Source organism: Eubalaena glacialis, chromosome 7 (genome assembly GCF_028564815.1).
Source record: "Eubalaena glacialis isolate mEubGla1 chromosome 7, mEubGla1.1.hap2.+ XY, whole genome shotgun sequence".
In the NCBI taxonomy this organism is placed as follows: Eukaryota; Metazoa; Chordata; class Mammalia; order Artiodactyla; family Balaenidae; genus Eubalaena; species Eubalaena glacialis.
The window spans coordinates 66629518-66651908 of record NC_083722.1 but is presented as its reverse complement, the minus strand read 5'-3'; the positions used below and the strand labels follow the sequence as shown (position 1 = coordinate 66651908).

At 48.4% G+C, this 22391-nt stretch overlaps 2 long non-coding RNA genes across 2 annotated transcripts in view; one reads left to right on the top strand and one right to left on the bottom strand.

The window, feature by feature from the left end:
• The window catches only part of LOC133094628 (uncharacterized), a 66797-nt gene that overhangs the window by 12198 nt on the left and 32208 nt on the right, over positions 1-22391 (bottom strand). The window lies entirely within an intron of this gene.
• Positions 8818-12755, top strand: LOC133094626 (uncharacterized). The gene is made up of 3 exons (XR_009701482.1): positions 8818-8838; positions 8996-9058; positions 12711-12755. It is a non-coding gene; the product is annotated as an uncharacterized LOC133094626 (long non-coding RNA).

Here is a 22391-nt window from a genome sequence, read left to right as displayed (position 1 = left end):
GGGAAGACACTGTGACATTAAATTTAAATAGGAAATATCAGTAACTCATTACAGCATTTCTTTTGTGTCTTTCTAAAAAGAAGTATGTGGTTCCTAGCTTTATTCGCTGACAAGGTCTAGTAGCAATAAATGGCCTTCACGCCTGAATTGTAGTCTCCAAATACCATTTCCCACTCAAACCATTTCCTTGAGAAATGGTTGATTCCACACGAGAGGCAGAAAATGCGCCAGATGATGCTGGGACACGTGGTTATGCTGGAAAAGGAAGAAGCTGTCAAATATCAATGGAATCATAACAAAGGCACCCAGGGGTCAACTTGAGGGTCTCCCACTGGCTAAAAATGGAACAATTTTACATAAGAAATTAATGCAATAGACTGAAATTACAGTTGACTGAATTAAAATCCATCAATATATAATGATACTTAAAAGAAGAAAACTTTACTCGTCAATCTTTGAATGCTGCTAGGGATCCCAACAAAGAAAGGGAAGGAATCAAAGCATTTGTCCTGTCTCTCCTGAATGAACTGTTTTTCAGGGTAACCGAATAGTTGATGAAAGTTCGTTGTAGAGAATTCCAGCTAATAGATGCAGATGGAAGGATACATTTAGTAAACCTTTTAAAGTGATGTACTTAGGTACCAATCATTAATGGATGCTGAAACCATTGGGTGAAATGTTGGCAAGGAACTTTATAAGATGTAGATTGGTTGATAACACCTGAATACACTGATCTTAGCATTACTAAAAGTGGAACAACCAGACATATGTGCCAGAAAGCAATCTTTGTCCCTGCAGGCCAGAGACACCCTTCCCCTAACTAGAGGCAGCAGGTGGCTGAGGCTGGGAAAACTCCTTTGACCCCTCAGACAGTATCAATGGAATCCCCCAATGACACTGGATATACCAAGCTGGCCAAATTGTACCACAAAGTGTCTAAATATTAAATGGTCATTGGAACCACAGCCCACAAAATTAGGCCAAAGACTAGTGTCATTATAAGAGGACAGAAAGAGGGATTTGGATACAGAGACACAGACACGGAGGGGAGAAGTCCAAGTGAAGATGGAGGCAGAGACTGGAGTGATGCGTCTACAAGCCAAGGAATGCCAAGGATTGCCAGTAACCACCAGAAACCAGGAGGGAGGCATGGACTCGCTCTCAGAGCCTTCAGAAGGAATGAACCCTACTGATACCTTGATTTTGGAATTCTAGCTTCCAGAACTTCGAAAGAATAAATTTCTGTTGTTTTAAGCCACACAGTTTGTGGTACTTTTTTATGGCAGCCCTGGGGAACAGGGATAAAAGATAGATGGTTCAGTAACCATGCCTGCCTAAGCTCGGTAACAGCCCCCTGTTTGCTGTTCTACTTCTCACGTCAACTTGGCTATAGAAGTGATGAGAAGAGGCTGAGCTGATCACTGATGCAGAAGGAGACTTCATACATCCCCAAGGAATGGAATGATGGCTGCTACCAAAGATTGAAAAAGTAGGATGTGTCACTGGGCCCAGAAGTACAGGAGAATCCCAGGAGCTGTGCTGAGTCTGAGAAGGGGCCTATAACCCTCGGAGAGTGGCAAGGAGGTGGTGGGATTCTGCAGACCACGCGTTCTAAAGGCAATGCCTGCCCGCTCATCCACTCATGCAGGACCTACTGAGCATGAACCATGTGCCAGGCATAGCCACAGGTGCTGAAGCTGAAAAGTTGGGCAGGACAGCCTCCCTGCCCTCAGGGCCAGTTGTACTTTTCCCAGGCCTCTGCAGCTTGGAGGGGTGACATGGGACAGTGGATGGAGCCCACCTGTTCTGGGGGCAGCATCTCGCCTGGATGCCCAGGTTGTTTCTGCAGCCCTTTTCCCACAGCTGATTCTCCAGCGTCCTGTCTGCACTCAGAGACCTCTTACGTCCCTGCAACAATTTTCCATTTGCTTCTGCCAGTCAGCTTGGGTGTCTGCTATTTTAACTGAATCGGGATCTGAACACAGGCTTGGGCAAACAGGGAAGGAATGGGAGAACACGCAAAGAGGGTAGGCCTAGGAAGCCGAGCCCCAAAGCACAAGAAGGAGCTGGCAAGGGGACAGAAGGGCAGGGGGCCTCCGGGGAGAAGCGGCAGCATGTGTGGAGACCTGGAGGTGAGAGAGAGCCTGGCTCAGTTAGGAAGCGCAAACAGAGGTTGTGAGAAAAGATTTTAATGTTTATAAAACGGACCCCCAGGGTCTGTTTGCTGAAACCCCAGAGCACAAGGTGTGGGAGGAGCACAGAGCTCTGTGGGTTTATCTATGAAGTCCCTTCCAGCTTCCAGAAATGAGACCCTCAGTCAATGGCTGAGCACCAGTCCTGAGCTGCCCTCCTTGGAAGCTGTGACTGCAGCTGGTCACTCTCAGTTAGGGGGGTGTATTCATTCGTGTTCCTGTTCCCCTGGGGCAGAGGAGGCAAAGCTGAAACGGAGTATGAGGTGATGGGATGGAGGACGTGGGTGTGGGGACAAACACCAGCGCAGGCGCCAGAGCAGGCGGGATGACAGGGGGCACACGGCCTTCAGTGGCTGACACAGGCAAGAGGCGTGGGATCCAGGTGACTCTACAGGAGGCGAGGACCTTGAAATCTCCAAGGATAGGGGACCATCAGGTATCAGAGGACCCAGCAGTGGAAGATGCACCAGCTCACACTGTGACAAGAAGCAATCAGAGTTGTGTTCACGGCCCTCCTTCTTTTTCCTCTGGAAATCCTTCTGTGTGTCTGGGGTGCTCCTTACCCAAATTCTGGCAACACCTGCCGTTTACTGCCTGCTGCCCTCTCCTGGCGGCCCATGGAACTACAACCACTGCAACCCTAGGCTTATTCTTCAGAGGATGAATAAGCTGTTGGCTGAGGCAGGCATCCAATGGGAGGGTGTCAGAGCCTGAAGGGGTAATTTTGTTCAGCCAACACATTTCACAGATAAAGAAACTGAGGCCCACCGGGGGCATATGACATATCCTGGGTCTTAGGCCACATTAGTGGACTTGAGCTTCCTCATCTACAGTCACAGATGATCTCCATGGCCCATCATCACCTGCAAACCTGGGAAACGGGCTGCCCCTGAGAAGGCACCCTTAGAGTTTAACTACAGATATTATGGAAACTTGTCCACAATTAGCCTTGTGATTTTGTGATCACAATTGTGATTTTGGCTATCGCTATTGTAGCTGTTTATCACCCCAAACTCGTTGGATTGTAAAGAATCTGAGCCCCAAAAGAAGATTTAAAGGACAAACAGAGATCTGGTTCCTTACCTCTCAGGGCAAGACTCCAACTTCAGATACTTCTAGAGTCAAGAGATGCAGGGAGAAGGAATGGGACAGAAGCTCCTGAAGCTTCCTGAAGGAAGCTCACTCAGTTCCACAACTTTTAGGAAGCCAAACCAACATCCTGAAGGGTGAGATCGGAAAGTCCTTCTCCTCATCTGAGTGGCCACAGGTCTCCTCCACTCTCAGTCACGGACACAGCCTTTCTCCTTTGAAATCCAGCCACACAGGCAAGTCTCTGACCCTCAGGCAGTGCCTGGTTTGTCTTGGAGGTAAAATGAAATCTTCATAGTCTATGGGATGCTGGGGGTGAAATGCAACTCTATTTCTGGCCACCTTCCCTCAGAAGTGCCAAAGTGCTGGAGCTGCATCAGGCCAGGTAAGACTACGCCTTCCTTCTGAAACGGTTATAAATTGTGGGCAACAGCAGCCCCAAGGTGACAGGAGTAAAAGGGGAGAAAAAGAAGAGCTTTCTGTGTTTAAATGCTGATTTGGGGGCCTTGGGTATTACCTACCCAAGATGGGTAGTAAACACCTACAGGAGGAGCTTTAAAACTGTGAATATATTATACATTGTTGACCCCATAAAGGACTTACTATAGTAGGTGTGTCTCCCAGGCTGAGACAAAGCAGGAATCCAGGAACTGGTCCATAAGCAGAACGTGGGTGATGTCGGAGGGGGGCAGAGCGATGGTGCCCACAGAGCACCTACCTGGACTCCTAATGCTCCGATACGCACCCATCCTACTGAAATGGCAGGTAGAAATTCGACCAACGGGTCTTTATAGAGCATTGATCTGTGTCAGGTGGTGTTCTGTTTGCTGGGGAATCACGAGGAACAAGACGATTCACATGTCTGCCTCTCCTGAAGGAGAGCGAGAACACTAGGTTGTGATAAATGCTAGGAAGAAAAAGAAACAGGGACCAGGGCTTTGTGAGTGGCAGGGGTCAGGGAGGGCCTCATGAGGGGGGTGACAAAAGAGCATGAGACAGATGAAGCCACTTCCTCCCCTGACCACGTGTTCTCTGGTCCCCTCTCCCAAGGCAGGAGGATACTATGCTTCAGCATCAGCTGTGGACCCAGCGTGGCACCTGGTTGGCACTCAGCGAGCGTTGGGTGGTAGGTAGCTGTCGCCGGTGGATGGCCGGCTCTGCCTGGCGGGCTTCCTCTGGGCTGGCAGCATATGCAGTGTGGCTGCAGAGCCCAGAGGACCGGCTGGCTCTTGCTCTGAGAGGGCAAAGGAGATGGGCAGTAAGCCAGGGGGCTGTGGCTTCTGACTGTGCCCACGGAGCTCGTACCCCCAGAATGGCCTTCCAACCACCAAAAGATGGAATCAGATTTGTCCTCAGCCTTTCAGACAAGCCATTCTTTTAAAAAGGAGATCTGGAGTTAGATACTAGATGTCCTCCCATGGCTTCGGATAGCGCCTGGCCTCCTATGTCAAACTTAGGGCAGGGATTTTCTCTTCCAAACTGTAACCATCTGAAAACCCTTCTGGAGCTCAGCTTAGGCTTGTGAGATTGGCAATCAGGCAGACGTTCGCTCAAGCCCTGTACTGTGTGCTTTTGGGTTCCTCATAGACCCTCTTTGAGCTCAGACCTGAAAGATGAGTATCCCAGGCTGAGGGAACAGCCAGCGCAAAGTTCTAGGGTAGACATGAGCTCACATGTTCAGGGAGCATTTGTGAAAAGGGGTAATAAAGGCACTTCTCTCCTAGGGCTGCTCTGAGGGTCAGTGCAACCAGCTAGACCTCTGGCTTTATCCTGCACCACCCATGAACCCCAAACATGACTCTAAAGGGACATGATGCCACCCGGAGCAAGCCTGCTGCTTCTCAGGTGGGAGAGACGTTAGGGACCCCTACCCCAAGAAATTGCCCCTCCCAGGTGAGGGCCCCCCGCCAGACTCATCATCCCCTGCTCGGCTTTAATCCTCCCTGAAGGTGGCCTTGGGTGTGCAGGGGGGTACTTTGAAAAATACTTATCTTTAAGTTTTGCTTTTACAACAGCAAAGAAAGTAAAAGTCACCGTGGCGCCCACATTCTAGAAATAAACTTCCTAATTCTGGGGTGTATTTTATTCCGGTGTTTATTATCATAAATATTTTTACATAGCTGAGAAATCACTATATACCTTTTTTTTTTCTTTCTGCCAATTTGTCGATTTTCTTGGCCTGCCATTCCCCATGAAAGGTGCAACATATGGTAAAGGAATTTTCCTCCACTGGCGGTTTTGGAACTAGTTCAAAAAGATTCTTTGGCCATTGCTAGCTGAAATATGTGTTTTTTTTAAAAAAAAAATAAAACCTGCTACTTAGAATCAGGGGTCATAAAACTGAACATAGTCCAGGAAACACAGATTGACTCTTGCTACAAAACCCCTTTCCCACAAAGGAACGCTGCTGGATGAGAACCCAAATGTCCACCACAGTAATCACGCCTCAGTGCCTCCTTCTCTCCTTTTTGCTTATTTGCATTTTTCCAGTTTTTCTGCAATGAACATGTAATGCTTGTATAATAAAAATATTTTTTAAATTCATTAAGATGGGGGGGGAAGGACAAATAAAGGCATTTTACGTGTAGCACACCTAGTGTGCTAGAGGATGGTAATGGATGCTCCATCACGAAGAGGTCTAGTGATGAAATAAGTTGGGAAACACTGAGTTAAAGCTAACTGGATTTCTTCCCTGCAGTACTTCTCAGAACCTTTAAGACGCTGGAGGGTAGTCTGACCCTTAACAGGGGGCTGTACCCAGCAGTGTTACGGACAGTATCCGACCTCTGAACCCCTCTTGTGAGGACTATCTCTGCCCACTGATTGTCTTTTGGGACGCGTTTTGGAAAACCCTTTTCCAAAGCCCGGGCTGCGCGCAGAATCGGGCTAACGCCCAAGTCCCGTTAGGCCACGTTCTCGCGAGATCTGCACGGCTGAATTTCGGGAAATTTGAGGCCGTGGCAGCTCTCAGCAGGGATGCTGCTGCAGTCTCACCGGAGGATTAAGAAGCGTGGCCAACTCCATTATGGATTTTATTATCAATTAAGAGATCTGGAGAGGAGAAAGACATTCGGAGGCATCTGGTTGGTAGGATCACTGAGCCGTTTGGTTCAGCAGAGACTGTAGGCCTTGAATAAACAGAAGACAAACGCCCCTGAGTTCCAAGGGCATAAAATATCCCTGCAAACGAAACAGTCCAAAGGAGAATAAAAGGAGCAATGGGGAGTGGGTGCAGCAGAAAGGACAGTGGCTGCCCGTATCCGGTGGGGCCTCACCGTGGCAAGGGCTGGCCCTCCAACTACCAAGATCTGTATCTCTGCCCGGAGAGGCCAGAAGTGCCTAAGAGTTGATGGACAGCAGCCTGCAACCAATGAGAAGCTCGCCTGCATCTCCGGCAGGATGACTGAGGTGCAAAGTCCACACTGGCTCCCAGAATTCCCCAGTGGGCTGAATCTCCAGTTGCCCATAGTGGCCTCTGGTTTGATAACAAACCCTTTATCGGCGGCCTTTCCTTCCCTGCCTCACTTTCCCTAGGAAACAAGGTTAAGTCCTGCAGGAATGTCTTTGCTGGTAAGATTATTAGTAAGAAGGCCTGTTTTTCTGGGTTGCCGTAATTCTCCCAGCCAAGATTTGCTGCACTCCAGTGAATGAAGAACAGTTCCATCTTATTTCTGACAGAGGGCAGCATTTAGTTTTCTACCGCAGGGAGATATATTTCTGGGGGTTGCAAATGACTCCAGCTCAAAATAAAGAAAAACAAATTGAAATGAGGATTTTAATCACTGTGAAGGGAATGAAAGGCTGTGTCAGCGTTTCCATGGTAAGTGCTGTCTTTCAGGGATTTATCATCCCAGCTGTAAAAATATGCTTTATGCTAGGATTTGGCAAGAGCAAGGCTTCAGTCACTGAAAACCTATATGTTATTAAAGATTCTACTTTCAGTCAAGTTGGAAACGTCACTCTGTAAAAATGGCACAGAATGCCCCTGTGCCCCTTGGGGCTGCCAGCTGTGCTCGCTGCATCTCCTGCCAGATGCTTGGCACCAGCTTGGAGAAGTGGCAGAGGCACAGCCCCTGGCCTTCTCCAGAGGCTGCTTTGCATTCTGGAAACGGTTACACTGAGGAAGATGCCTGGTTCTTTGTGGAGGAAAAGTGGTCCTTGTGGGGTCCTGTCTGTGTGGCTGTAGGTGACTCTCTCTCCTCTGAGCCCTGGCTCACTTGCTCCCTCTCCCTCATCCCCGGTCCCAGGGCCAGCGAGGGGAGAGAGGGGTGTCAGCACAACCACAGCCACACAGGAGGCTTGGTCCCCCAGCTCATGACACACAGGCCCCTGACAGCATCACAAGTGGAAGAATCGCAGGCTGAGTTGACCGGAAACCTCAGACTCGTTCTGATTTTAGCTCACAGCCTGAGCTCCGGGGTGTGAGGGGAATAAAGATCACGATAGCAACCAGAGAGGAGGCGGGTTGGGTAAAACAGAACCCAGTCTGAACCTTTGTCACATCACATCAAAGTCACCGCTGCTTGGTTTCAAACAGGACCGAATTTACAGAAACTTTGGTGTGCTCTTTATTTGAAAAAGGCTGGTGCCGGCGGAGGGGAGCTGTTTACGATACGAGAGAAAAGGTAAGAGCAGGAGGGTGACTTTTTATGACCTGAAATGAGTCCTTAGTATGTGCCCGTCGGTGTGTTTATCAGGTCTTAGGTATCAGCAGTTGAATCTTCCCCCAACACAGTGGTAGGTACTGTTACTCCCATTTGAAAGACGAACAGATCGACATTCAGAGGTTGGGGCACTTGCCTTCACGGAGGTCTCAAGGAGAGCAGGTGGCAGAGTGGGGCCTCGAGGCCAGTCTTCCTGACTCCAATCAGGTCTGAATTCCCCTACCTTAACACCGTTCAGGGGCAGCGCTTTGGGATTCCACCAGCCCATCTCCTCATCCTACCCTAGGTAATGGGCAACCTGGCACAGTGCTTGGCATGTATGACAGCCCAGCAGATTTCCTGCTGTGGGGACAGCTGATGGCTGCAGAGGGCAGGCCTAGGAGCACTGGCTAAACTCGAAAAGGGCAGACTTACTTTTTTAAAATTTTTTACTTTTATTTTTATTTTTTTATACAGAAGGTTCTTATTAGTTATCCATTTTATACATGTTAGTGTATACATGTCAGTCCCAATCTCCCAGTTCATCCCACCACCCCCTCACCCCACCCCTGCCACTTTCCCCCGTTGGTGTCCGTACGTTTGTTCTCTACATCTGTGTCTCTATTTAGGGCAGACTTGTTTTTAATGCTAACGTTTTTTGAGGGTTTACTGTCTACCAGGCACAGTTGGAAGGCTGTATATATGTTATATATTTCATCTCATTCACAACCACTCCAGCAACTGCCTGAGCTACATACTAATATTGCCTCCATTCTACAGATGAAGAAAATGAGGAAACAGAGATTGAATAATTCGCCCAAGGCCACATGCAAGCCTGTAGGAGATGAAGGTGGGAGTCCAGCCCAGGCAGCTTGACTCTCAAGACCAAACCAGGGAATGCTGCCTGGGGGAGGGTGAGTTTCCCCAGGCTCAGATTGTTCACTGGTAATCTGATCATAAGTGGCTGGGCTGGACTTCAGGCCAGCTGGTCCTACCCCTCATCTTCCTGTTGACCAAGCTGATTCTGCAAGAGGCAAGGTGGCTGCTGTAGGGTGTCCTCCCTTCCTCCAGGGGCCGGAGCCAGGATGACAGCCTGAGTGATGGGACTTTGTGATGGAGCCTCACACTGAGCAGGTAAGGTGGTGTCCTCCTGCACTTTGTGTCCACAATGACTCAGGCGAGACAGCTCTCGGAAAGCTATGGAGGGTTGCATCCAGGGTCTGGGCAGGACTGCGGTAGGCTGTCCTATGCCCCTTAGGCAATCCAAGTTATCCCCGCCTCCCCCCAGTCTCTCAGTCTGGAGAAGGAAAAAACTAACAAATAGCTTGGGGCAGGATGGACATAATTAGTGGTTCTTTTTTTTTTATAAATTTATTTATTTATTTTTGGCTGTGTTGGGTCTTCGTTGCTGTGCGTGGGCTTTCTCTAGTTGCGGCGAGCGGGAACTACTCTTCATTGCAGTGCGTGGGCTTCTCATTGGGGTGGCTTCTCTTGTTGCGGAGCACGGGCTCTAGGTGCGCGGGCTTCAGTAGTTGTGGCACGCAGGCTCAGTAGTTGTGGCTCGCGGGCTCTAGAGTGCAGGCTCAGTAGTTGCGGCGCACCGGCTTAGTTGCTCCACAGCGTGTGGGATCTTCCTGGACCAGGGATCAAACCCGTGTCCCCTGCATTGGCAGGCAGATTCTTAACCACTGTGCCACCAGGGCAGTCCCTAATTAGTGGTTCTTTTCTTTTCTTTTTTTTTTTTTATAGTGCGGCTGCTTTGGAGTTCTTATTTTCTGTTTTTTTGATAGTGGCCATGCTAATGGGTGTGAGGTGATATCTCATTGTGGTTTTGATTTGTATTTTCCTCATGATTAGAGATGTTGAGGATATTTTCTTTCTTTCTTTTTTTTTTTTTAATATTTATTTATTTATTTATTTATTTTGGCTGCGCCAGGTCTTAGTTGCAGCATGCGGGATCTTCGTTGTGGCATGTGAGATCTTTTTTAGTTGCTGCATGTGGGGTTCTTAGTTGTGGCTTGCGAACTCAGTTGCAGCATGCATATGGAATCTAGTTCCCCAACCAGGGATCGAACCTGGGCCCCCTGCATTGGGAGCGTGGAGTCTTACCCACTGGACCACCAAGGAAGTCCCGAATTAGTGGTTCTAAAGTGCATTTGGAAACAGAAAAACTGATTCCTGTTGGGATGAGAGTGTCACCCATGCCACCCCAGGAAACTGGGTCTGTGTAAGCAACCATACAAAGCAGAGATACCCCTGATGGTGAAGCTGCAATATTTTGGTTGCACCAAGATGTTTTGGTTTTGCATTTCTGAGTTGGTCTAAGACAGTTTTCCATTGGCACTTAACCATATTGGTTTACAAGGCAATTAATGGGTGGAACCTTCCAGAGTCCAGGCCCTACACTGGGGGGAGGGGGAGAGGACAGAGGAATGGACAGGGGCTATAACATGAACAAAGGAAGAGCAGAAATCAGGAATGAAAGTGGGGCTTCACTACTGACCTTACAAAAACAAAAGGGTTTTTAAGGGACTGCTATGAATAACTGTATGCCATCAAATTAGATAACAAAGATGAAATGAATAAATTCTTAGAAAGACACAAACTATAAAGATGAACTCAAGAAGAAATAGACATTATGAACAGACTTACAATAAGTAGAGAGATTGAATTAGTAATGTTAAAACTTCCCTCAAAGAAAAACCCAGGCCCATATGGATTCACTGGTGAATTATACCAAACATTTAACCAAACAGTGGTTTCTTAGACATGACACAAAAAGCACAATTCATTAGACTCATTAAAATAAAAACATTTTATTGTTGTTGTTACGAATGGTACCACTAAGAAAGGAAAAGACAACCCACAGAATGGGAGAAAATATTTTCCAATCATATATCTGATAAGGGACTTGTATCCTGAGTATATAAGAACTCTTACAACTCAGCCATAAAAAGACAATCCAATTTTAAAATGTCTGAATAGACATTTCTCCAAAGAAGATATACAAATGGCCATCAAGCACATGAAAAGATGCTTGGTGTCTTAGTCGTCTTGAGTCACTAGAGAAATGTCAATCATAACAACATACCACTTCACATCCACTAGGATGGCTATAACCAAAGCCACAGAAAATAGCAAGAGTTGGTGGAGATATGGAGAAATTGAAACCCTCATACCTTGCAGGTGAGAGTGTAAAATGGAGGGGCCCTTTTGGACAGCAGTTTGGCAGTTCCTCAAAAAGTTAAATGTGCTGTATCATATGGCCAGTCATTCCACTTCTAGGAGAATTGAAAACATGTTCAAAAAAACTTGCACGTGAGGGCTTCCCTGGTGGTGCAGTGGTTAAGAACCCGCCTGGCAATGCAGGAGACACGGGTTCAAGCCCTGGTCCGGGAAGATCCCACATGCTGTGGAGCAGCTAAACCTGTGAGCCACAACTACTGAGCCTGCGCTCTAGAGCCCGCGAGACACAACTACTGAGCCCGTGTGCCACAACTACTGAAGCCTGCACACCTAGAGCCCGTGCTCCGCAGCAAGAGAAGCCACCGCAACAAGAAGCCCACACATCGCGACGAAGAGTAGCCCCCGCTCGCCACAACTAGAGAAAGCAACGAAGACCCAACGCAGCCAAAAATAAAATAAAATAAATAAATTTATTAAAAAAAAGAAAACTTGCACGTGAATGTTCATAGCAGCATTATTTATACGAGCCAAAAAGGAGAAAAAACCCAAATGTCCGTCAACTGATGAATGGACAAACAAAATGTGAAATATCCATACAATGGAATATTATTCATCAACGAAAAGAATAAAATACTGATTCATATTACAACATGGGTGCACCTAGAAAACAGTTTAGTAAGTAAAAGAAGCCAGACACAAATGATTCCATTTATAAGAAATGTCTAGAATAGGCAAATGCATAGAGCCAGAAAGTAGATTAGTTGTTGCCTAGGGTTGGGAGAAGGGGAAGGATGGGCATGTGTTTTCTTTTTGGGGTGATGAAAATGTTCTGAAATTAGATTGTCGTGATGCTTGCACAATTCTGTGAATATATACTAAAACCCACTGAACTGTACACTTAAAGTGGATGAATTTTATGGTATGTGAATGTCAATAAAACTGTTAAAGATTATAGGGAATTAGTTAAAAAATATGGTAAAAGTATATAATGAATTACTCTGTAGCTGCTTAAATTAACAATGTGATTGATATATACTAATACGGAAAGTTATCCACACTATAGTAAATGAGGCGTAAAGCAGATTATAATTCATTGTAGCATGATCTCAATATTATAGAAATAAACAAAATGTGTGTGTGTGTGTACAGAAAATAAAATTTGGAAGGATATATATTGAGGGAGTGATTTTCACTGAGTACTGCATAATAAACTATTCTTTTTCAAATTTTTATTTAATCTTTGAAAAAGTAATACAATCACATGGCATAAAAATCAAAAGCTCTAGAAGACTACCTAGTGAAAAATCTCCAAGCCACCCAGTTGTCCTTCTAGAGAGCAACTCGTGTCACCCGTTGGCTGAGCATCCTTTGGGAGAATTTGATGCAAGCGGACAATGCTCTCACTCTGTCCAGCACCTTATTTTTCTCATGTAATTATGAATCTTGTCCATACTGAGATATCACAAAAGTCCTCAGTCTTTTTTATGGTTGAATAGCTCTTTATCCTGTAGAGGTACTGTTTGAAAGATTCTTTATGTTCATGCATTTCCTAATTTATTTATTTATTTTTGCATTGAGCATGTATTTTACTTGTAATCAGAAAGAAATCTAGCTATTTCTCCAAAAGAAGTACCTGTATTGAGGATTCAGATCTAAGAAGAGTGAGCCCCCAGGAGGGTGGGCAGGTTGCACGCGGAGACCCGGAAACCCTGGACGTGAAAGCAGGTCAGTGAACGGGGTGGGGGGATGCCCTCCACCATCGGGCAGGGACCCAGGGGAGATGCTGGAACCTAGAAAGGAGTCCAGACAGCATTTAAGAATCATTCCTTCTCCTTTTTTCTACTCTTAATCTCCCCAAATATGAGGAGCATTTGAGACTTACTGGGGAAGTGGAGGCAGAATTCATCTCCCAAGGGCTGCTCCTGACCTTACACCTGCTCACCGTCTTTCCAGTCCGGCCCTCGATCGGACTTGCTGCCCTCGCCACAGTGCTGGGTGCTCTGAGAGCCTTCTGGGCACCTTGTCGTTTACTCCTTCTAGAGCTTCTGGGGTCATTTAACCTATACTATGCAGAGGTTCTAGAAACCACCTGGTTTTGACTTCTGCTTCCCCGCTCCTTGCTGTGTGACCTTGAACACATTATCCGGTCTTTCTGCGCCTCGCTTTTCTATCTCACCAGCAAGAAGTCAAGGGGTGTATTTAGCCATCGTCACTGTCACCCTGTTACTAAAGTGGGGCTCACAGATGGGACTCATGTGTTGGCTGCACACAGCCCTTTGGGGAGCAGAGGGAAGGGCCGGTTGTGTGGGAGATGAGCTAAAGGGATGGGGGAGGAAGGGCCCCTTTGGTGAGTGAACCCTCCCTTCTCCTTGAGGGACTCGCCCGCACCCCATGTCCTTCCTGCCCTCTGTTTGTTCGACCTCTGGAAGGCATTTCCTGCTGGCCCTACCTGCCTCCGTCCTGCCCCTTTCCAGCTTGGTGGCCACCAACCCTGCTGTGAGTGGGACCAGGAGAGAGGCAGAAAGGAAGAGATTCCTACAGTGGCGACTCGTACTGAGAAAGGCCATCTCCCAGTCCAGTCCGTGCCCTGCGCCTTGTTTGTTTGTTGACTGCTTACTGAATCGAAACAAAAACAAAACCTGGCTGGCCTCATGGTCGCCCTACAACTTTCCTGTTATTCTTCAAATGAGCTCTCCCCTCCCCTGCCCGTCCGTTCCCACCCGGCCCACCTTGGCCTCAGTTCCAGTCTGCCAGAATCCCGCCTCAGTGACCTCTCATAGTGCTGGCCCTGGCTGACCTCTGGACTGGGCCTGCCTTGGTTCTACAGGTACAAACTTCTTTCTCTCTTTGCCATTGAGCTGGCTTCTTCCTGACACCCTGCATCCCCGACCCCGGCCATTGCACCCCTGAGCCAGTGACTTTGGAGGTTCTCACAAGAGCCGCCTCCAGCCCTTCGTCTGGGCTGGGCAGAAACACTTGGTTCCTGGCATCCTGAGCCTGGGCCGGCATGTGGCCATGGTGAGGGCTCAGCCCGCCTCTCTGGAGCAGGTTTGCTGGAGATTTCTGATTAATAAGTTGTCAAATAGGAAAAGGAGTCATAAGACCCAACATCCCAGCTGAGGAAGAAATTACATTTCTGGAAGTTGACCCAGGATAAGGACCAGATATTTTCTTCCACAGGAGTTTACACTTGACCAAGCTCAGAATCTCAGAGAGATTCATTCTGGAGCTGGTGGCAGGGGCTCAGGACCCATCCTTCCAATGAAAACAACTCCAAGGATGCACAGGGATTTTCACTGGAGCATCTGTAAGGGCTTCCTAAACAGCAGTGAATCTTCACAGAAGCCTTCCCAGAAAGGCAGGCAGGAAGGAGACTTCTCTCTTTGGAGATGGAGGTACCAAGCTGGGCAGTGATTTATCTGAGAGCGTGAAATGCCAATGACCAAGAAGGGAACGCTTTTCCCAACACCCAGTTGAATCCACAGTTCTTTGATGCTGACAAACCACTTATTTGAAACAATGCTGACTAACAGTATTTATTGAGCAGCTTTTATAGGCTGGGCTCTGGGGAAGATGCTTTGTACAGTTCATCCTCACAGTATTCTTAAATGCTGGTACCATTATCATGCCCATTTTACTGATGAGGAAACAGAAGTTCAGAGAGGTTCCCTGACTCACTCAGTTTACACATCTGGCAAGGGGAGGAACTGTGGTTGTAACCCAACTCTCTCTCTGCCAAAGCCGGTTCCTTTCCCTCTGTTTTACTCCTCAGTCTAGCAAGCAGTTTAAACTATGTATCGACAACCTCAAAAAATGTTCCTGCCCTTTGATCCAGCTAACTCGCTTCTGACAACCATTCTCGTGAAATGATGCTAAGTGCAGAATAAGTGTCTTACAGTTCAACATGGCTAAGCACACGGTGGTGTGTACCCCTCTTCTTCCCTACATTCCACTGAAATGACAGGAAATTCAGAAATAAAAAGAGTGCTCGTGGTTGTGGGCAGTCAGGAGGAATGGGATCAATGTCCAGAAGATTAAGGAATTTCAGGGAAACATAAGACAAATACAAGAACAGGTTGGTGAAGAAATTAAAACGAAGCTGTAATGCCACAGGGCTAAATGCGCAATCATCACAGAGTGAATTTTCCCAGCAGAGTTCCAGAACAGAGGCAACGTGACCTGGATGAAAGAGTGTGCTAGAGATGGACTGTAGGGCGGTGAATGGTTCCTTTCCACTGTCCACTAACCACTCTGCACACGCGGTCACCTGAGGCTGGCTGCTGTATCAACAGCTGCATTCCCTGCCAGAGGAATGGGATTCTCATGGGGGCAAGGAAGTGTCCCCCAGCCACCAATACCGTTCAGCCCAGATGTTCATCTACAATGTTAACCACTACGTTAGAATTGCTAGCTATTTCAGAAAAGCCAGAGCCTGAGAGAGGCACAAAAATAGAATGGACTCCAAGAAAACAGACTACCCAAAACAGAAGAAAACTGTAAGGAATTAAACTGAATATCCCAGAGAGAGTTAAGAGAATATCACATCCACTTAAAAAATAAAGCCTCTATGAAAAACATACAATAAGTTCTTGGGAATTAAAACCATGACTGACAAAGTTTTAAAAACTCAATAAATGTGCTAAATAGATAACTGAAAACCTAATTAGTAAGCTGGAAGATCAAGCTAAAGGATTCCCTAAAAATGTGTTAGAAAAAAAGAAAGGTGCCATTGTTTTTTAAGTTATGTGATATGAGGTGTACAATCAAGCACAGATACCTTTCTTATGGTAGCTCCAGAGGAGAGAACACAGAGAATATATAAAAAGATATATTAGAAAAAAATATCCTAGTGCCGAAGGAACACTTCAGATAGAAGAGGACCCACTGAGAACAAAGCAAGTCTCTTAAACTCAAGTTTCAAAAAAAAGGCAATAAATCTTATAGAAAAATGGGTAAAGGGCACAGATAATTAATTCACAGAAGAGAATATGAATATGGCTAGTAAATAGATGAAAAGAGCTCAGTCTTACACATCACCAGGGAAATGCAAATTATACTTTACATCCATCCACCCTAATATCCAGTGTTGGTGATGACATGATAAGTCAGCAATTTCACGAACGTCATTTGTGACAGCTTCCAGAGGGCATCTTGGCACCAGCCATGAAAATCTCAGATGTAATTCAGCGCTTATATTTCTAGGAATCCATTGTATCCACTAAGTGGTGGAATCTGGTTATTTTTTAAAAGGTGGTCTCAGGTCTTTCTGTATTCTGGGGCTAGTCTGCCCAACATGGTCGCCACCAGCCATGTGTGGTTACCGAGCGTGCGAAAGGTGTTTAGTCTGAATTGAGATGTGCCGTAAGTGCCAAATACACACCGGATTTAAAATAGCTTATTATTTACGAGAATTAAAATAACACATAATTTTATGCTGAGTAAATGTTGAACTGATAATATTTTGGATATATTGGGTTAAGTAGAGCATATTAAAATTAATCTCACCTGTTTCTTTTAATTTTTCTTAAATGTAGCCACTGGAAAATTTCACATTTTATCTAAGGTTCATATTCTCTTTCTATTGGATGGCACTGAGTCAGTGGGAATCAGCTGGAGAGAAAACAGCCCTTTGGTTTGAGAGAGCGAGTAATTGGACCCAGGCCTGGAGGAGACTTTGAGGCAAACGGGAGCTCAACTGCTTCGTGTGGGAAAGGAGACGAGAAAGTAACAGACTAGGACGAGGACAGGCAAGTGTGGCCTGGGGCTGGGTTTCAGGGGACAGAGAAAACGAAGAGAGGATGGGAGGGAGGCCCAGGAACACGACGGTAGCCAGAGACCAGGGAACAGGTGGCTGAGGAAGGCCTCCCCGAGCCCCTGGGGCAGGGCCAGCAGTGAGTTTTGCCAGCAGTGAGGTCAGCTGATAAATTTTAAATGGGTTCCTGATCTATGCCATGATACTCCTCTGCTGTCCCTGCACCCCAAGGACAGACCGTGTGGGGCTGGGGACACTGTGTCCCTGCTTGGACAGCAGGGCTGGGTGAGGACGGTGATGTGCCAGGCAATGGCCCAAGAGCCCAAGGGGAGGAGGGAAGGTGAGGAGCAAGGGTGCCGGACGAGGAGTCAGGCAAGTGCCAGGACGATGTGACAGGTACCCAGAGTCCTTGGAAGGATCCCCAAGAGCCCTGAGCTGCTGCTGGCAGGGAGGTGCAAGGCGGCTGAAGATTTTCATTTGGTTTTGAAGGGAAGGATCACCCCAGCTGGCTGGCCGACACTAGGACCCTTCGCCACGTCACACAGGGCGTTGTAATACCCTCTGGGGTGCTGGGCAGCAGCGGCTGAGAAGTTTGGTGGCAGTGCTGGCGGGGAAGGTGAGGAAGTGGAACCAAGCAATGCTAGTAGCCACCTCAGCAAATAACATGGAAAACTCTCCGGGATCAGCTGTCAGGTGATGCAAGGAGCAAGGTCCCGGGGTGGGGGTGGGGCAGGGTGTCCTGCATGTTCTGCAGGGGCCCCCCTGCGAGACACCCACACCCCCCTCAGCCTGCTCTGGGTCTCGGGAGGCTGCCTTGTAAAGTCTACACACACAGGCCTCTTTGCCCCAGACTCCTGAGGCGGATTGGCCGATGGGGGCCCTGCTGAAGATCCAGGGCATGGGTGGCGCGTGAGGGCAGGTGTTTAGTCCCTGGCTCCTTCCCTGCATTGCGGTACGTTGTCCCTGTACCTTGAGGCCTCTCCACAAAGTGCTGTCTCTCTCTGTCTCTCAATCTCTGGCTTCCAGCATCTCCTATCCCTCATCCCTGCAGGCTCCCCATGGTCCCCAGCCCTGGCCAATTGCACATTCCTATTCCTTCCCCCCTCAGCCGACCACACCTTTGTCAACAGCCTTTCACTAACTCTTCCTCACTTATCCAGCTTGACTCTGCCATTCGCTTCCTACAGAGACCCTGACCGATACCAGGATGTACCATACGCTAAAACTTTTGTGCACTTAAGGGAGAAGGCAGAGGGAAAATACACGTTTGAATTTACAGAAAGGAATATGGGAAAGGTACATGAGAAACTAATAACAGTAGCGGGTATAGTGGAAGGAATCAGTGAACTGGGGCAGAGGTGGAGTGAGATTTCCCATTGTATCTAATTTATATTATTTTGATTTTGAACCATGTGAATTATTATCTGTCACAGCGGTCCCCAACCTTCTTGGCACCAGGGACCGGTTTCTTGGAAGACAGTTTTTCCACGGACGGGGTGGGAGGGCTGGGGAGGATGGTTCAGGGGGTAGTGCGAGCGACCGGGGGCAGCAGATGAAGCTTCGCTGGCTCGCCTGCTGCTCACCTCCTGTGTGGCCCGGTTCCTAACAGGCAGCAGACTGGTACTGGTCCGCGGTCCGGGGGTTGGGGACCCCTGATCTATCACACAAGATTAAAATGGAAAGAATCTTCTCTACCCCACATTGGATTATTTGGGGGAATTGTAGACTGAAATAAAAACACACCACGTGAGAGCTGTGACTTTCAGTTTTATTTGGGGATTTACCGAAGACTATAGCCCAGGACACAGCCTCTCGGATGGCTCTGAGAAACTGTTCAGAAGCAGGGAAGGGGTGGTCAGCATACATGTGATTTTGGAGAAGGGCACCTGCAACCAAGCACACGTCTCGCTAGAAGGTTACTGCTAGCCACGGGGAATAGACATCTTACTTAAGGATTTTAGTGCTTTTCCAAGTATGGGAAGACGCAAGAACTTGTGTTCATAAAATTTTCTCCTGAAAATATCTAACCGAAGGCTGTTCTGCTAGTTTTCCCAGAGCCCAGAGCACCTCATTCCTGATCTCCACTCTGAACTCCTTTCAGGGTGTGTTGAAGATCAGTGATGGCAGTGGCGGATGACTCAATCCTGGTACAGCTGGATGGCGAGCGATATTCTTTGGCTGGCAGAATTGGTTTAATCCCATCTAGACCTTTCACCAAGGCACCTCCAAATCTTGAGCAGGAAAAGCCACAGCACGGAGGGAAGTGGCCTCTCCTAGCTGGCTCCAGGCAGCTGGGCCACAGCCACCCCATCTGCCTCTCTCCCTCCTCCTGTCCTTCTAGGGCTCTGGCTTCAGCCACTAGTGTCCTAGAGGCTTTCCACCAAGAGAGACCACAAAACCAAATCACATAAGTGGAGAACAAGGGGGGCCAGCGCTGAAAGCCAGCATCGTGGAGAGACAGCTTTCATCCTGCTCACTTCAACCTTGACAGGTACTGTTCAGTCTGTGGTTTTTGCTACTGGAAGTTTCCAAAAGGCCCAGCAAGATCCATTCCTTTAGCTGACTTGCCATGTGAAATGCCCCAGGCACGTGGCCAGAGCTTGGACGATGTTCCCCCTACCCCCCCTTTTCTAAGTCTGACCCCAGGGCCTCACCCCAGATGAGCGTGACACAGACACAGAGCTCAGAACCACACCCAGTGAGGACCTCAACCTCCCATAAAGAGAACGTTGACCTTTGCTATTTCCCATCAGTTTTGTGGAATAATCAGAGGGACCAGCTGGGGAACAAAGCTGCATTCACCAAGCTTAGCGCTCGCTCGTTTCCTCCTTAATCCTCCGAGTCACCGTTACGAGGCAGGGAGGGGCCGGTGCTGTTACAGCCTTTTAGCCACAACAGCGGGTAATGACCTGCCTGTGTCGTGCGTGAGTCATGAGCAGAGTGAGATCTAAGCCCTGATCTCTGGACCCTGGCGCAGCATCTCTCCTCACCCTCAGCTGGGCACCAGCTGTAGCGGATGCCCTTCTGTCCCTTCACGTGGCTCCCGGCTTGCTGTGGGAAGGCAGGCATAATGGACACGCAGATTGGCCTAGCAGCTGCCTAAGCGGTGTGACCTCAAGTTCAAAGACAAAGATCTTCCTTCCGCCATGGGCCGAGACTGCCCAAATGGTTACCATCTGTCCTCCTTTGGGGAGTTGGGCGTAGTTCTTGGCAGCTCTGGCAGAAGCGAGCACCTGGTCCAGATGTTTGGGAAATACTGGGCGAGTGGCAGCCTGTGCGTCCCTGAAGCATTGTCCCTGGGCCTTGATCAGATGTCACCTCACTCTGTTAAAGTGTCAGCCAAGGTTAGTTCATCAGTCCGGCTGCACCCTGTGCAGAGACCGGCACGGGTTGGTTTTACTTGGGTAGGAGGGAGTCACAGAAGCATCCGTGGAGTGGTGGGGCCTGTCCATATCGGAGGGAGATCTGAGGGCAGGAGGAATCCATGGCTGAGGCCAAGGCTGTGGAGAGAGACAAGGGGGAAGCAGGCCCTTCACAAGTGCTAAGGACGCACCGTGCCTCACACTACACTTAGCTTTGGGCAAAAGGCTTATCCCCTTATTCCATTTACTACTCCTTTACCTTGTGGCAGGCTGCGGACGAAACCGTCTTCACGTGATCTCACAGTTTCCACGTGGACATCTGACACTCGGGTAAACTGCCCGTGTGTGTAGAGCCCAGAAATGGTTGAGCTGGCATATGAACCCCTGTCTGCCTGGAGCCTAAATGTCCCCACTTTCCAGAACATTCCTGCACATTTACCCACAGATCTGAGCAAGTTGTGGGGAGGGAGGAAGGGAGGAATGAAGGGGACCAGCTCAGAGGCAGAGAGGAAACGGTGAGGTGGAGGCAACGAGAAATCCTGGCCGTGTCCACATAGGCCGTCAGCACAGAAGTGTAACTGATTTAACGTCAAGGCCAGAGGCAGCCTCCACAGAATGGCAAGGGCAGAATGCATGTACTTCGACAGTTGGCCTTTAAAATACATGTTCCTTCAGCAATTGGAGACCCGGTGAACATCCGGATCTTCCTAAATTAAGCCTTTGAAATAAAAATAAAAATAATAATAATTTCAGGTGACAAAGTAAATATGCTTCATGCTTTGTAGCTAGAAGTCTGCAGATCTCTGAGATCCAGGCTGTTCCTGCTCACCTGGTCCCTGCATTTAATGGATTTGCTGGAAGGAGCTCCACAGAAGAGGGGACGTCCTGATAAAGTTTGGCCCAGGAAACGAGGAGGAGGAAGGCAGACCCAGCAGAAGCTGATGGCCACAAACCTGGCAGCACCTGCAAAGTCCCTGGATAGTCAGCCCCATTTGACTCTTCTGTGTTCCCTGTGGGCTCCCTCTGCGAGGGGGTCATGGAAGGTTCTGGAGCCATGTCCACTTTGGGGTGTGGGATGTCCAAAGTTCCATGGGAAAGCTTACCATGCAAATCAAGCTGCAAATGCCCACCAATCATTGTGACAGTCACTCCCAGCTCTGCCATGCTGGCTGACCTTAAGCAGGTTACTTAACTTCCCTGTACTTCTGTTTTCTTATCTGGAAGATGAGTGTGACACTAACATAACCTACCTCCTAGGGTCATGATGGGAATACAATGTGAGAAAGTATGCAAGGGGCACAGGGCGCTTTGCAAGTGTGCTGTATTTACGTGTCCTGGTGAGGCTGTGGAGATCGTGTTGGGGGGGCAGGATTTATCGCACCGTGCTTTATGTTAGAGGTCTTAGGGGACCTCCTTCAGTGCCTTCAGTGACCCCTTAGGAAAGAGGTTATTGGCAGAGTTGACAGATGAGGACTCAGAGAGGACAAATAACTCTGCCCAAGGTCATGGAGTTTAGCGGCCAGGGCTTGAACACACCTGGGCCTGGCTCCAAGCACTGTTATGTGAATCAGGCCACGCCTCCTCCCAGAAGCCCCCGCCAGGCCTGAATTTATATCCCTGACACCTACTTAGGTTGCCTGATGCAACCACAGCCCTGGCAGTAAGAGAACCTGGCCACACTTTACTCGTGCTCCCCGAGCCCTCGTGGGCGGGCCTTTTCTATCGTTCACAAACAGTTGGTGGCCCAGTGGGGAGTGTGGCCAGAGAAGGTACACCGAGGAAACGGAAAAGGGAGAACAAAACTAGAAGAGGAGTTGGGATCCTCGGGCCCAGTCGTGAAGGGACACATTCCAGCAGAAACACTTCTCTATTTTCTGCCTGATCTTTGAATCGCCTCCTGGGGGAACAGGTCCCAGGCACAGCGACAGGGGAGGCAGGCATGTGGGGACAGCACGTGGGTGACGGAGCACCTAGCCCGGCCGGTCCTCACGGCTGTGATCTCATGCAATCTCCACACCGACCCTAGGAGCTGATGATCAGTGTGCATTTTACAGACCAGGCAACTGAAGCCCATTAAAGTTAAACAAGGTGCTCCAAGTCGAGCAGCTGAGGAAGATTTAAGCCTGGTCCGCCTGGTCCAGAGTCGCTGGGTGACCGCCGCCCTCAG